The sequence below is a fragment of the Canis aureus genome, chromosome 5, assembly GCF_053574225.1.
Source record: "Canis aureus isolate CA01 chromosome 5, VMU_Caureus_v.1.0, whole genome shotgun sequence".
Lineage (NCBI taxonomy): Eukaryota > Metazoa > Chordata > Mammalia > Carnivora > Canidae > Canis > Canis aureus.
The window spans coordinates 68,683,842-68,701,281 of NC_135615.1; the positions used below are offsets into that span (position 1 = coordinate 68,683,842).

At 40.6% G+C, this 17,440-nt stretch overlaps 1 long non-coding RNA gene across 1 annotated transcript in view; it reads right to left on the minus strand.

Annotated features, from left to right (window-relative positions):
* The window catches only part of LOC144314456 (uncharacterized), a 31,665-nt gene that overhangs the window by 13,461 nt on the left and 764 nt on the right, over positions 1–17,440 (minus strand). The gene's annotated exons all lie outside the window — the stretch shown is intronic.

Here is a 17,440-nt window from a genome sequence, read left to right on the forward strand (position 1 = left end):
GACTTTGGCACTTGATTTATTATTTAATTTGTAAAAAACAGAAAGTGGAATCCATAATCCCTCATAATCCCTCATTTATCAGTTCTTGAAGAACACTGGAAATGCAAAGCAACTCTAAGTCTGAGGTCTGATGGAAAGACTAATAATAAATCAATACTACATTTGCTAATTTGCTAAGATTTGGAGTGGATATTTTTTAGTTAAATGGAAATTATAAAAATAATTTTTAAATCCCATTAGTATCCTCAAACACATTTCCTCTGCATTTAGCGGCTAAAATGCATTCAGATTTTCCAGGAGTACCTTAAGCAGCTTTTGTCATGTTCATTTCTCAAAGATGTGCAGGTTTTTTTTAATGAAAATTTTTCCTCTATTCTTATTCTCTAAAGAAAAGTGTCAATATTGCCACCATTTGGAAGTTTAAAATTTATTTAATGAACTTATTTATTTGAGAAAGAGAGAGAAAGCAGAGGGAGGGGCAGAGGGACAGGGAGAAACAGACCCCTTGCTGAGCAGGGAGCCATGAGGCTCAATCCCAGGACTCCAAGATCAGGACCTCCACCTAAGGTAGACACCCAACAGACTGAGACACTCATGTGCCCTTGGAAGGAATTTTCTCACTCTTTCCTGGATTAAAAATGATTCCTTTGCTGTCTGTATTGATTTGATATATGCTACTGAAACTTGCCTAGAGTGTCTCATGGTTTTGTTTTTATAACAAAAGGAGTGCAAACCAGAAAGTCTAAAATAGAAGTTGCAACCTGGTGACCCACAGACAGAATGTTCCACACAGAGTTGTTTTGATAGGTCCCATATAACTTAACAATTTTTTTCACATGAAAATCTAGATTTTCATATTCTCTTAAAACAGCACTTCTGACAATATGGGATTCACATTTCCTTTTTTTTTTTTTAAGGTTTTAATTATTTATTCATGAGAGACACAGAGAGAAAGAGGCAGAGACACACGCAGAGGGAGAAGCAGGCTCCATGCAGGGAGCCTGATGTGGGACTCGATCCCAGGTCTCCAGGATCATGCCCTGGGCCAAAGGCAGGCGCCAAACCGCTGAGCCACCCAGGGATTCTCAGGATTCACATTTCCATCTGGCTACAATTAACCTAACCTGAAAAGGGGCTTCCTCATCTAGTTGACATACAGGTCCTCCAGAACGCCACAATCCGAATTGTAATATATTCACTTTACCGCATTCATGTTTCTCTGCAGCTAATTGAATTTCCAAGTCCTGATCTAGAATATCAAATACTCTCTTGGTCTAAATGATTTTCTTTGAAGTGTCAATAAGAGAAAATAACTAAGCTATGAAGCAAAATGAACCTTGTGCAAACCTTCTGTAAAACCAGCTTAAAGTTGTCACTCTACACATGTTTAGAATAAGTAATAAAGAAATTAATATCATTTTGGGGTAAGTATGCTACCTTTGGAATAATAATCTTGAAGCTGCCAACCAAAATCTGGGGTTCTTGGTACTCATGGCAAGAAGTAAGGCCACTTACTAATCAGCACCTACCTTTGCGGTTGCCATGGGATACTAGGCAGTTCTAGTGACTTCAGATTACAAGCTGAGTTGTCTTCCTAATTTTGAAGTGTAATTGTGACTGGAACATATCAGTTCTCAGTTTTCAGATGTTGTAGCATGATCAACAGCATTGAAAGAGGAAAAAAGACTTTTCTACATCCTTCACCATAGTGACAGCATAGTTAGATGTGAGACTTTGCTGCTAAGAAGACAGAGACTGCCCAAGCAGAACAGCACCAACAGAAAAGCATATTCTCATCCCAATTTCTTAAGACGATGGTGGACATTGACCTTTTCTTTTTTTTTTGAGGGGTAGGGAGAGAGGGGAGGAGGGGCAAAGGGAGAGACATCTCACAACTCTGAAATCATATCATGACTTGAACCAAAATCAAGAGTCAGGTGCTTAATTGAGCCATCCAGGCACCTTTGGACACTAGACTTTTAATGTCTGTCATGATGTGTGTTTTTTCACATTTTTCTGAAAGCTTAATCTATAACAATACTATACAACAACAAAAAAAGGAACTGATTGTTTTTGGCCTAATAGGATGTATATTCTGCTTTTTCTCTACTTAAAATAAAATTCATTTTGTCTTAAGTATTTCTAAAATTATCCACCACATCTTAGAGCCCTGAATCAAGTCATATACACTATGTATTAGACTCATGATTTTTTATATCCCTCTGTCTAAAGTCAGCAGGAGTTGGTGGAGATGTATCTGGAAAGTTGGTTTGAAAGCAGGAAATCACAAAAGTCAATTGTCCAGAAAGTAAAGAGAACCAGTATGACCTGGGGAGACATAGGTAGACACCACCCCTCCACAGCCCACACCACTTCCCCGCCCCAAATTCATTCATTTCCTGGTATCAAAGACTTGATCGTGGCCACTTTCTGGGCCTAGCAGCTCAGCCTCCTGCCTAAGAACAGATTCTACTGCCCTCTGGTTCAGGCTTACAAAGTACCCTGCCCTTTTTAACCCTATGAAGTGAGATAGAAAAAAAAGATCACCAAACTTTAGTAAATTGAGCCCTTTAGAGAATAACGCAGACCAAGTGGAGCCTTTCTAATGGAGTTTTCTTTATATGCTATTTAAGCCTGTAAAGCAGCCATCTAAGAGGATGTGGCTGTGGAGAGACACAGTTACTTCCTAAGCCCAAGCACAGCAGTGGACAGCAGCAGAATGGCCTGATACCATTCACTAATAGTGTGGACTGCATTATACCACCAACAGGACCAGGCAGATGGCGGGGAAGGATGGCTCCATGGACACCTGGTAGGCAACACACTTCAACTTCCTGGTATGACAAAAGCCCCTAAGAGCCTAGATACAACCACAGGAACTGCACATTTCCATAACCTGAGTCAAATAGAGGTCTTGGTAGAAATGAGTTATTGAACAACAGAAAAAGTTAGTTGTTGGGTTGTTTTTTTTTTTTTTTTTTTCCTTTTAAAGATTCGTTTGAGATAGAAAGCATGCAAGCAGGAGGAGGAGCAGAGGGAAAGAATCTCAAGCAGACTACCAGCTGAGCATGGAACCAGTTGGGGGCTCAATCTCACAACCCTGAGATCATGACCTGAGCTAAAACCAAGAGTGGGATGCTTAACCAACTGAATCATCTAAGGACCAAGAAAAAGTTCTTTTTCTTGCACACCTCAATTGTGTGCCCAGTACCAAATGGAAATTGATATGGTTTTTGCCAAAGCCTATAGCACTACGAAGCTGAAATCTTAAGACATTCCTGGCCACACACAGCTGTGGTCAAAGTGTCTGAAATGAATAATGATACATGGTGTTGTCTGCTTATTGGGAATGAGTGATTTATTTTATGATCTAAAATTTAAACCCTTTAATATGTGATCCTGGGTGGGGAGGTCACCTGATTTGGAAACATAAGAAGCAAAATTCAAGAATGAGTAAGAATACAGAGAAAGCAGAAACTGTTTCACTGAATTTTTTCTAACACGAACTTTGTTTTATTTTTTATTTTTTAAAAGTTTTATTTATTTATTTATTCATGAGAGACACAGAGGCAGAGAGAGAAGCAGGCTCCATGCAGGGAGCCCGAAGTGGGACTCGATCCCGGGACTCCAGAATCATGCCCTGGGCTGAAGGTAGGTGCCAAACCTCTGAGCCACCCAGGCATCCTTGAACTTTGTTTTATCCAAGCAAATTATATTAGTAATTTTTACTAAAACTTGGGTGTAATTTTCATTAAAATTTGGTAAAAATGGGAAACTGCATTCTAAACCTTTATTTGTATATAAAATAAGGATATATGTACTTATCTGTGCATAGGAAATATCTGAGATGATGCATAAAAGGCTGTTAACAGAAATTGCCTCCTGGGTGAGAAGGCTAAGGGTCTGGAGTGAGAAAGAAAGAATTCTTTACTTATGAATGTATTACTTTAATTTTAAAAATTTTAAAGATTTTATTTGAGAAAAAGAGAATGAGCATGAGTGGGGGGAGGGGCAGAGGGAAAGGGAGAGAGGTAATCTTAAGCAGACTCTACACTGAGCACAGAGCCCGATTTGGGGCTTGATCTCATGACCCTGATCTGGTGACCTGAGCCAAAATCAAGAGTTGGACACTCAAATGACTGAACTACTCAGGCGCCCCAAATGTATTACTTTAATTTTAAAAGCAACATTGGAGTGCCTAGGTGGCTCATTTGGTTAAGCACCTGGGCCTTCAGCCCAGGTCATGATTTCAAGGTCCTAGGATGGAGCCTAGTGTAGGCTCTCTCTGCTCAGTGGGGAGTCTGCTTCTTTCTCTCCCTCTGCCCCTCCCCCCCACTGCTCATGTGTGCTCTCAAATAAAATCTTTAAAAAAAATAATTAAAGCAAAATCAGCAATTAGCCAAAATAAAAAGTCAAAGCCATTGGTAAGTTACCGCTATTTATTAGAGAATAGGTAAAGGAAGCTAGTGAGCAAGGAGAGCAAGGCAGAGCAGGACACCAGAAATGAAGGCATGCAGCTCCCTTAATTGCACATGTGGTTCCTGGTAGTGGTTCCTAATCCCAGGGGTCAAAACTTGTAAATCCTTAAATTAAGACTTTATTTGAGTAACCTCAAAGGGATCTTTGCCACTCAAAGTGTTCCTTGCCACGCAAAGAGCCCTAACTAAAATCACGGTGGAGGGGTAGAGAGAAAGTGAGAAGCGGACTCCCTGCTCAGCAGGGAGCCCAATGTGGGGCTCAATTCCAGGACCCTGGGATCATGACCTGAGCCAAAGGCAGATGCTTAATCCACTAAGCCACCCAAGTGTGCCTTTTCCTTAGCATTTGACACTATTAGATATTCTATGTTTTTTGTATTTCTTTCCCCAGTCCTAACTGAAATACAAGCTCTATGAGAGCAAAGAATTTGCTTTTTATTCATGAAAGCACAAAACGTATCTCTAGATTCCAGCAGTGGCTAACACAGACTAAGTGCTCAACAAAAATTTGTGGATGTTGAAAGGATACACAAATGGGTTGTACAAAATTGCCAGAAAATCTCCATACATACTCCTTCCTACGCATCTGAGATAAATCCTTGTGCTATATAGATGATACTTACAAAGGCAAATCAAGTGGCTGTACATTAGGAGGGATACTATGCTTGGCAGGCATTGATTTTACCCTTATATACACCAACCATGTCTACAGGTATGAGATGTTAATGTCTCAAAAACTCTGGTCTTAGCCCAAATTTGAATCTTCTACGTGTTAAGTGATTTGGGGCATGTGTTTTATTTAGCCTTTTTTTCTTTTTTTTTTTTTTTTTTAAGATTTTATTTAGGGCAGCCTGGTGGCTCAGCGGTTTAGCACCGCTTTCAGCCCAGGGTGTGATCCTGGAGACCGGAGATTGAGTCCCACATCAGGCTCCCTGCATGGAGCCTGCTTCTCCCTCTGCCTGTGTTTCTGCCTCTCTCTCTCTGTGTCTCTCATGAATAAATAAAATCTTTAAAAAAAATTATTTATCTGACACAGAGAGAGCAAGCAGGGGGAGTCACAGAGGGAGAAGCAGGCTCCCAGCTGAGCAGGGTGCCCAATGTGGGGCTCAAGCCAGAACCCTGGGATCATGACCCAAGCTGAAGGCAGACGCTTAAGCAACTGAGTCACCCAGGTCCCCCTCTTATTTAGCCTTTTAAAATAAAGTGGTTGATATTCTTTACAGCATGACTGATACTGTAAAAATTAATATATGTAACATGTTAAATGTCTCTTCAGAATAACCTGTTTTTTAAATATTCCACTTACTTCCTGAGGTGACAAATAGTTCAAAAGATTAGAAATATTTAGAAAGAAAAATATCTGCTAGGTAGGGTTTAGTACTTTCAGTAGGAGAATTTGAATAATTGCTGGGGATGGACAGTGAGGGAAAGTCTTCCATTGCCTTTCCATTATCAGGTGTTGTAGGAGAGACAGGAAATGAAAGAGGTCCAGAAAGATTGAATTTTATTTTCCTTCAAAATTGGTATCTCTGATAACCAGTCACCAAGTTAGATCTGAAAAGTAGAATAGAAGCCACTTCATCTGCTGGGTTAAGAGTCAGAGAGGCATTAGATAACATGAGTGGATGGAAATGGAAAACTGGAGTTCAGGGTGAAATAATCGAGTTGTTTGTGATGGGAGCAACTGGAAGGATGAGGGCCTTATAGGTATGAGGTACTGGGAAGTACCGGGGCAATAAGGAGGTAGAGAGCTGAGCGTGTTCAGGGCCATTTTTATGCTTTACACACTTCTTAAAACAAATAGAACATGAAAGCTCTTTGTCAAGAGAAATCAAAATTATAAAGTAAATCCTCAAGTGCACAACTTATAACTGATAGGGAACATATTCATAATACAAAGTCACTAGGAATCTAGAGAAATTTTTATTGAATTGTAACATACACAGAAAAAGCACAAGAGTAGATAGATGCTTCTGTGTAGAGCCCCAGTCCCATTTGTAATGTGTTTATTTTTTAACACATAAAAAACTTAGTGTTTAACGTCTAACTCTTGATTTCAACTCAGGTCATGATTTCAGGGTTGCGGGACCCCTTCTCACCTCCCGCTGTGCCCCCCACCCCCCCAAACTCCTGTGCATGTGCTTGCTTACTCTCTCTTTCAAAACAAAACAAAAACTTTATGGAAAATGCTTGGGAACATAATACATTCAGAAAAACACATTCACTCTGTAAACATGTATTCAGTCTCTAGGCCAGGTATTTTGCTAGGAAATAGAAAAAGACAAAAACCACAAACTCTACTCATTGAGAGCCTAAAGCCTACTAGTTAGACACAAGTTGCACATAATCCAGTAAATGCTAGCATGCACACACACTAATGTTAAATTAGGGCATGCATTACCTTTCTTCAGGGAGTTTTATATTTTTGCTTTATACACATGTGAACGGTATTTCAATGCAAACTCGGTCTCTCCTGAACTCTTTTTCAATGAGGCCTGACTTTTTACTTCTAATTCATCTGTTTTGTCCAATTTACTTTTTTTTCTTTTTTTTTAAATTTATTTATGATAGTCACACACAGAGAGAGAGAGAGAGAGAGAGAGAGAGAGAGAGAGGCAGAGACACAGGCAGAGGGAAAAGCAGGCTCCATGCACCAGGAGCCCGACGTGGGATTCGATCCCGGGTCTCCAGGATCACGCCCTGGGCCAAAGGCAGGCGCCAAACCGCTGTGCCACCCAGGGATCCCTGTTTTGTCCAATTTAAACAAGAATCCTGATAAATTGGTTAACCAGAATCCCCCATCTTCTATATGTGATCACCCTCAATATGTAATCAGGTTCCTCATCCTCCACTAAACCCCAGATGATGTCTGATCATCCTGGCCTGCCTTCAGCAAGAATCCTGTTAGATCAGTTTAGCCAGAATCTTCCCTGACCTCAGATGCATCCTCTTAGTAATTTTCATTCCACTGACCCCACCCTGCTCCTTGACTATAAATTCCTACTTGTTCATGCTCTATTCAGAGTTGAACTTAATCTCTCACACGGCAAAATTCTAGCTCAGTGGTCCCTACACCTATTACACACAATAGCCCCCTTCCTCCACCCTAAATAAAAGTCTTCCTTATCAAGCGCTGACAAGCAAGAGAGATACAATTCTTGCTCCCATGAAACTTAAAGAAAAATGGGAAGGAATCGTTAAATTACTTTCACACTCAGAATAATGGAGAACAGTTAAAAGAAAGGCAAGCAGGGACAAGGGGCCCTGCCCTGAGAGGAAACCACCCTTAAAAAGAGTTCTAAATTGCCCTGAAAAGAGCCCACCACCCTTTCCCATGTGATAGGTAAATGACAAAAACCTGATTGGATGACAGGCTCATGGAGGGTTAATCAGATTAAGACAGCCAGCCAACAAGCCCATGAAAAGCCCTAGACTTAGAAACTCCAGTGGCAAACCTCTAGGGTCCCCTTCCTTTTCAGGAGCTTTGTACTATTGCTCAATAAACTTTGCTTTGCTGCCCACCACTCTTCAACTGGTCTACCGCTTCATTCTTCGAAGTGGTTGACTAAGAACCACGGGCACTAAAGGAAAAGAAATCCTGTAACAACATTTATTGCACAACAGAAGAACTATGGTCTTTGGTCTGCAGATATCTACAGACGGCATTTCCCTTATCCTTATAGAGCATTCTGGAACCTAACAATGATTGCTTATCTCCCATCTGCAAAAAGCAATGGAATCCTTCATATCAATGGGTAAACCACATTCACTTCTCAATGCCCTTCCAATTCAGGAATCCAATTGCTGGAGAACAGGCAGCCTTGAAGCTTCCTAGGGCATGGTCTTTGAGAAAAGAGGCTATGCCCATTCAACAGTACCTGGCAAGAGTGAGTATTCAATAAATGTTGTCATTACGGATGATCATCTCAGCAAAGGAGAGCAGCCATAACCTATAGTGATTTCCAGAGCAACTTTTAGGGGAGTGGTTACAACTAACATTTAGAGCTTCATTAATCTTGCTGAGAAAAGAGACAAAAGAATTCTTAAGAAATTTCTTGCAGGAGTTAGGGTGTGACACTCCACTCCAGGTCACCATTGAAGTGATGGCTTTCTAGATAAGGTGGGCTATTCATTCATGACCCTTAGTCTGCTAGTTCACTAATCTGGTAGGTAATAAACTTTTTTTTTTTTTTTTTTTTTTTAGATTTTTAAAATTTATTTATTCATGAGAGACACAGAGAGAGAGAGAGGCAGAGGGAGAAGCAGGCTCCATGCAGGGAGCCCAATGTGGGACTTGATCCTGGGTCCCCAGGATCAGGCCCTAGACTGAAGGCGATGCTAAAAGCACCAGGCTGCCTGGTAAAAAACATTTAAATAGCTTATCTTTGGTTTGCTGAAATAAAAATTCAGAATGGGTTCTTCTTTCCAAGGAAACAGTATTTTAGCATAGTTTCTTTTAGAGGAAAAGAGGGCTTCCATTGCCAAGACCAATTTCCTCTAGATTTCTTCTACGTATTTTCCAGTTTGACCTGAGTAGCTTATTTCTTTAGTAGGGAAAATCTGCTAGCCAGGTTCACAGCTAAACCACAGCTCAAGTAGTCTCCATTACGTTGACCTAGAAACTGTAATTCAAAGCTAGTGCTCTTTCAATTTCAAGGTATCTTTCCCTGAATCATAGGAGAAAGCTAATGACTTCAAGCTCAAATGGCAAAAGCTGATGCTGATGGCTTTATATAGTCCCCTGGGAGCTCTTTAATTCCACTATATTTGAAATTAATGCTTTCTGTTCTAAAGAAAATTTGAAAATCTTTTGATTAAAGCAACTTCCTTTAAAAATTAAACTACCAAAAATAAATTCAAAACGTGATTGAGTCTTATAGAATGCCCCTGAAGAATCGGATCTTTTTTTCTAAAAGTTGGGAAATAAAGAATAACTTCTAAGGCACTTTCATCTGTGGTACATACACATATCTTAATTACCAGATAATAAGGCAAGTGCCCATTAACAAAGAATTAAATGAATCATGGTACAGCCTTCACGATGTATGTTCCTACAAAAATATGAGAAAAAAATGAAATCCATATGTACTGACATAGAAGAATTTTCAGGATTCATTAGGTCATCAAAGCCAATGCAGAGCAGTGCATATAGTATTCTACTTTTCAAGTTAAAGGAGAGATAGAATATAAATTTGTATTTGACTTGTATCAAGACATGATGGAAGGCTAAGTTAAGAATTACAGGCAATGAAAAACAAAGAATTTCAGGCAATGCAGAGTGAGAGAAATGGGATAGAAGGGACAGGAATGGAAGCAATATTTCTCTTTGTATAATTTTTATATAGTTTAGACTTTAGAATTACAAAATGTATTAAAATTTCAAATCTTAATTTCTGGGATGCCTAGGTGGCTCAGCAGTTGAATACCTGCCTTTAGCTTAGGGCGTGATCTTGGAATCCCAGGATCGAGTCCCACACTGGGCTCCCTTGCATTGGAGCCTGCTTCTCCCTCTGCCTATGTCTCTGCCTCTTTCTCTCTCTCTCTGTGTGTCTCTCATGAATAAAATCTTTATAAATAAATAAATAAATAAATAAATAAATAATCTTAATTTCCTTGTTAGCAAGATATCTACATTCATGAACTCATTATGTCTAAAAAATATTCAAGTTGAGATAGATAAAAATGAAAAATAGCTGATTCTGAAAGTCATTTAATGAAATTTTTGCTAGATTGAGTTTTCTCCTTTTTCATTTGAGAAATCAGTTAATCCCTCAGATCCAGAAACTCAAAACTTTAGGACTCTTCCCACGTCAGGCTCCCTGCATGGAGCCTGCTTCTCCCTCTGCCTGTGTCTCTGCCTCGCTCTGTCTCTCTTTGTCTCTGTGTGTGTGTGTGTGTGTCTCTCATGGATAAATAAATAAAAATCTTAAAACAAAACAAAACAAAGAAAACATTAGGACTCTTGATTAGGCTAGAATTGGAAAAATGTCTGATATCTTTTAATATAATTAAAGTTCTATAATAAATCATCTTAGGGTTTATGAAGCATATCACACCCCTTTGAAATGGTTTCAAAGTAATATTGGCTGGTACTAGAAGTTTAAATTCCTGTGGATTAGGTCCAAAATTATCATAAGGTTGGAATTCTTCTTCTGGAATTCACTATCAAAATTCCCAGAAGTTCATCCCATTCTCTGAACTTACTTTTGCCTTCCTGTTCAAATAAAAACCTACAGGCCACTCTAACTGTGGCTGTTTTCTCCTCCTTACCCCTTGGTCCCTAGACTTTGAATGCTGCCAGAGGACAACTGTGGCAAAAGCTCTCGGGATACCTGGGTGGCTCAGCAGTTGAGTGTCTGGCTTTGGCTCAGGATATGATCCTGGAGTTCCAGGATCGAGTCCCGCATCAGGCTCCTGCATGGAGACTGCTTCTCTTCCCTTTGCCTGTCTCTGCCTTTCTCTGTGTCTTAAAAGTATCCCAGCTTTGACTTTTTCCGAGTTCCAAGTAATTCCTTAGCCTACATCTCTAGTTAAATTAGAATTTCAAATTTAGCTATGCCAAAATAGAATATTTGATTCACATAACCACATCTGCTTCTCCCCTTAGTCTTTTTCGTCTCTGTAAATGACTCTACCCCCAGCTTAGCCTCAAGTCAAAAATCTAGAAGTCATCTTGTCTTTTCAATATCCACATCAAAACCTTCAGCAAGTCCTATAGGGCCAGCATCCATAATCCATTGATAGTACTACATTCTTGCTAAAATCTCACTGTCAAAATTTATTATCTCTCCCTGCGCATACTCTCAAAGTCCTTGTTCCATTCTCACTTATGGTCTCCACTTTACTAAATCCAATCCTGGTGTGGTTAAAAGATAATTGGAGTCAGAGTAATAGAAGGAATGGAATGACAGTCAGTGAATGGAATTAAGTTTGGCAATGACAAAATTATAAAACTATGGGAATGAGTAGTTCCAAAGGAGTGGAGGACAAGATCACTGGATGTGAGTTCAAGTAACTGAAAGGCCAGGGTGTTGGAAGGATCATTTACATGTAAATTTCAAGCCAATAATTTTTTTTTTTTTAGATTTTATTTTTTATTTATTCATGAGAGACAGAGAGAGAGAGGCAGAGAGACATAGGCAGAGGGAGGAAGCAGAAGCCCAATGGGGAACTTGTTCCCAGGACTCCAGGATCACACCCTGAGCCGAAGGGAGATGCTCAACCGCTGAGCCACCCAGGTGTCCCTCAAGCCAAGAGTTAAGATAGTTAGTAGAGTTGGGTGAGGTAAAATTTTTAAGATATAAGGGGAGTGACTCTAGGGGCCAACAAATTGTCAATGCAATATGGGGTAGTAGATAATATGGTCTAATAACAAGAGAGTAAAAGCCTTATGTTTTTAAGAATTCAGGAAACAGAAATATCTGGAAACAGCAATGAGGATCATCCATCTTACCTCCAGGATTTACTGTTTACATTGTTTTAAAAAAAAGTGTAAATAATATCTGTGTTCAAAAATACAATCAGGGCAGCCCTGGTGGCCTAGTGGTTTAGCGCTGCCTTCAGCCCAGGGTGTGATCCTGGAGACCGGGGATCGAGTTCCACATCAGGCTCCCTGCATGGAGCCTGCTTCTCCCTCTGCCTCTCTCTCTTTCTCTCTGTGTCTGTTGTCTCTGTCATAAATAAATAAAAAATCTTTAAAAAAAAATAGAATCATGTAAAAAAAATATAATCATGTTAGACTATTTTTAAAAATACAAGTGTCCTCGGGGTGCCTGGGTGGCTTAGTCAGTTAAGCATCTGCCTTTGGCTCAGGTCATGATCCCAGGGTCCTGGGATCAAGCCCCATGGCAGGCTCCTTGTTCAGCATGGAGTGTGCTTCTCCCTCTCCCTCTGCTCTTCCCCTTGCTCAAATAAATAAAAAATAAAAAATCTTAAAAAAAAAAAAATACAGTGCTCTTGGGGCACCTGGGTGGCTCAGTTAAGCTTCTGCTTCTGACTCCTAATTTTGGCTCAGGTCATGATCTCGGGGTCATGAGATGGAGCTCTGTCTTGTACTCATGCTGGACATGGAGCCTACTTAAGATTCTCTTTCTCCCTCTACCTCCATACCCTCCAGTCTTATCTTTCTATACACCCTCAATATGTTGAAAGAGTTCCAAATTTACATCTTTAGCCTGGACCATCACCTATCCTAACTCCATTCTTAAAAACCCAACTGCTGGGGATCCCTGGGTGGCTCAGTGGTTTAGCGCCTGCCTTTGGTCCACGGTGTGATCTTGGAGTCCCGGGATCAAGTCCCAGGTTGGGCTCCCTGCGTGGAGCCTGCTTCTCCCTCTGCTTGTGTCTCTCTGCCTCTTTCTCTGTCTCTCATGAATAAATAAAATCTTAAAAAAAAAAAACAAACCCAAAACCTCAACTGCTTGTTTTACATTGCTCCTTGAATGTCTAATAAGCACATCTAATTTAACATGAACTTTTATTTGTACACTTACATTCCATCCAACTTTTAATTCTATCAGCTCCAAGTTCAAAATATATCCAGAATCCAACCAATCCTCACCAACCCCCCTTCTCCCAAGTCATCTCTCAGCCTGGGTTTTATTATAATAGCTTTTCCACACAGCTACTATCAGAGTGATACATTTAAAATGCAACTTAGTTTAGGCTTTCCTCTGCTCAAAACCTTTTAAGGATACAGAATAAAAGCCAAAGTCATAATGGACCTGACTGGGTCTCCCACAACTTCTGTGATTTCACAACCTCTCCTTTCACAACCTCTCCTTCTACTATCTTCATAAATTGCTGTACCCAGCCATATTGGCCTTCCTCTAATAACTCAGGGCTTTGCAGGCCCACTGCCTGGAAAGTTTTCTCAATTATCCTCACTTCTTTTTTTTTTTAAGATTTTTTATTTATTTATTCATTAGAATACACAGAAAGGAGAGAGAGGCAGACACACAGGCAGAGGGAGAAGCAGGCTCCATGCAGGGAGCCCAACGTGGGACTCGATCCCGGGTCCCCAGGATCACGCCCTGGGCTGAAGGTGGCGCTAAACCGCTGAGCCACCCGGGCTGCCCTATCCTCACTTCTTTTGGACTGAAATTCAAATGTCATCTTATCAATTACGTCTTCCCCAAATATCCTAAATAAAAATAGTACCTAATCGCAATACTTTTTATATTCTTTATCCCTTTCCTTTTCTCCAGAATATATATTACCACCTGATCTACTATATACCCGGTTATTGTCTATCTTCCCCACTAGATATACGTTCTGTGAGGGCAGGGATTTTGTTTTGTTTTTAAAGATTTATTTATTCATGAGATACATACAGAGAGAGAGGCAGAGACATAGGCAGAGGGAGAAGCAGGCTCCATGCAGGGAGCCGGATGTGGGACTCGATCCGGGATCCCGGGAGCAGGCCCTGAGGCAAAGGCAGACGCTCAACCACTGAGCCACCCAGGCATCCCCAGGGGTTTAGTTTTATTTATAGGCACAGGCCTTTATTTATTCCTATCCCTGAATAGTGTTTGTTATACAATGGGGCCATAATACATATTTGATGATGAATGGCAGGGAGGGGCAGAGAGAGAGGGAGAGAATATCTTAAGCAGGCACTGCACCCAGTGTGGAGCCCAATGTGGGGCTCAATTTCACACCCTGAGCCAAAATCAAGAGTCAGGCCCTTAACTGACTGAGCCACCCAGGTGCCTCTAAACATCCACTTTTAATTTATAAGCAACCTGGACTTTTTACAATGTGCTGACATGGAAAGGTCTGACAAGATGGGGTTTGACAAGTTAGCAGTGGGGCTATACACTCTATATAATCATATACACATATGTGTATATATGTTTGTATGTATGTATGTATATACGTATACATCATAAACCACCAAGTTGCCCCATCACTAAACAATCTAGTTTGGGAACCACAAGGAATTTAGTGACCTAAACCTCACAATTTTTTCTTCCCAGAGTACCATCACCAATTCTGTAGTCCGAATATCTTCTTTTTCTTTTTTTTTTTTCATTTTTATTTATTTATGATAGTCACACAGAGAGAGAGAGAGAGAGGCAGAGACACAGGCAGAGGGAGAAGCAGGCTCCATGCCGGGAGCCCGACGTGGGATTCGATCCCGGGTCTCCAGGATCACGCCCTGGGCCAAAGGCAGGCGCCAAACCGCTGCGCCACCCAGGGATCCCGTCCGAATATCTTCATGACAAGAGCCATTAGTACCTTCTTGTGTATCCCCTGAAAAATACTTTAACTGGGATCATCTGCCCTATACATTCAAAACTAATTAGATAAAAGGCTGAAAGAGGCACCTTGGTGGCTTAGTCAGTTAAGCATCAAATTCTTGGTGTCAGCTCAGGTCATGATCTCAGGGTCATGAGATCTAGCCCTGCCACGGGATTCGTGATCAGCACCGAGTCTGCTTGAGATTCTTTTCCTCTCCCTCCCCCTCTGCTCCTCCTAACCCCACTCCCACTTACATATGCACACCTGCACATACACACTCTCTCACTTAAATATTTTTTTAAAAGGCTAAAAACAAAACTGTCTGAACTGACTAAACCATATATACAAGGCTGTCTATAAAGTAATGGATTACATTGTTTGTACTATGTTGGTTGTGAACAGTATAAAAGGCCTTAAAGCTATTACAGTTCATATATCTCCTTCCTAGTCCTTATCCACCTTCTCCCCACCTTAATCCCTCACAATTCCATCAGTGCACCAAATTTTAAAAGAATTTTTAAAGGAATTGAACAACAATATAAGTCTGGCAGAAATCTGAAATCACTCCAGGCTCAAACTTTAAATCATTTGCCTGTTGAGAACAGCCCTCAGATGACTGTGACTCAGCATTTTATGGTGCCTGAGACATGAAATGAGATAAAGGTCTTGTTCCCTTCATGGCATTAGCTAAATATGGAGCTAAAATGAAAGAGCTACCTTAAAAACAAGAGTCAGTGGCTGAAGTGTTACAGTGCTCACACTGACACAGGTTTGACTCAATATGTGATGACAGGGAAGAGAGTATATGTCAACTGAAACACACAGAACTGTTCTAAAATAACCCATTGACCTATAAAGCTAGCAAATAATATGGATTGCAACTAACACTCAGAAAGGGAGAAAATATACATAAATGAAAACAAAATTAAAATATGAACTATGGTGCTGGTTTAGAGACAGGTAAAAAATAACTTAGAGCTAAGGAGGGAATTTATCCTACTATTCTTCAATGGACTATCAGAAGCTCAAATTGAACAAGTGAGAATTTTTTTCCTCTTGTTAAAAAAAAAAAAAAAAGTTGAGTAAAACCGAAAGAAACCGAAAAGTCCAGCTCTTTTTGACTCTTTATGAGCAGAAAGAAAGATGAAAATAAACTACAAAAAGGTTGCCATAAAGACAGTTTTCAGTTCACATTCTCAGGTGGAGCAGTAACTGATGAATGAAGAAGAAAATATGGTAACTGGCAAGCAGGGAGATGTGGAGAGGTGAGATCATGAAAAAGGACTGAGGGGCATTCCATAGAGACAATGGAGGAAGCTGGGGAATCCCGCTCAGGAAACCAGATATTTAAATGAATAAAGACAATGAACAGACATATAGAAACAACCTATAGGCAACACATGGGCAAAACCCAAGTGCTAATACTCGGCTTTAGCTCCTGTCCTAAGTATGTTAGGAACTCGTTTAGTTCTCTAAACAAGCCAACGACATAAATACTATTAAATCTAACTTTACGCGTGAGAAAATAGCCTTTAAAAATTAAGTAACTTGTTCAAGGTCACATGTTAATGAGGGGCAGATCCAGGCTACCAACCCCCATGATCTAAGTCCACCACAACTTTATACTGACTTTTATGAATGTCTCAAAATGTGAGAAGGAAGTGGGGAAATTGAAAATTACTGAGGCCTTTACTGCATTCAAAAGCAGATCTTGAGGGATACAAAAGAATGAATTTCCCTCTGAGTAATCTACCGCCTATTAATGGAGTTCAGACTCACACCGATAATACCTACTATTCAGATTGAACGTCAGACACATCTAGAAGAGGCACGACCCAAAGGGTAGTGGAAACTCAATTGAGAAAATGGTTTCCACCAGGTTATGGAATCAAAAAAGACATTACTGAAAGAAACAGCATTTTGTTTTTTTTGGTTTTTTTTGTGTTTTTTTTTTTTTTTTTTTTTTTTAGAAACAGCATTTTGGATAGGGTTTGAAGGAGAGGGAAGAGTTAGGTGGCGGGAGTACCAGGACTTCCCATCGATTACTTCCCAGGGTTTCAGGATACGCATCTTGGCATGGTACTCAAGGCCCTCCACAACCAGGCTGGAAGGGCCGCCAAGGAAGACCTATTCTGAGTGAGATGGTTATGCCGCAGTCTTTACTACCAGTTCAGGTTCCAAAGGGTCAGAACACCGCATTTCCCCCCGCCCCGTCAGGGAGTCGAGGGCAGGCCCTTCGGCTTGTTCTCTTGTAACACTCCCCTCCCCCAGTCCCAGCGTCTGCACATCACAGCACGTGGTAGGCGCCCTGCAAACATCTCCTGAAACGAACGTAAATCAGCGGGGACCGATCACCAGGTGACTGTGTGTCCTGCCCGGCTGCCTTACACCCTCTAGAGCTCCGGTGTTGGCTAATTTTAAAGCTATCGACACGTGATCCAAACGCAACCCCGTCGGCCTTAATTAGGATTCCGAGGCCACAAACCTACTGTGAAAGGTCATTAAGGCAACTGTGAGAATCCGAACATGGCCTTAGGAATTAGATGACGGATTTAATTTCATTAGATGTTGATTTGGCCTTAAAAAGTCATGTTAGGTATATACCTTATACTTATGAATAAGACGGTTTCTCTTAAAACACCCGAGATTAGGGGGGTATGGGCGGGAGGAGATAAATGAGACAAAACCGGTAAAACACAGCCAACAGCAGTTAGCTCTCC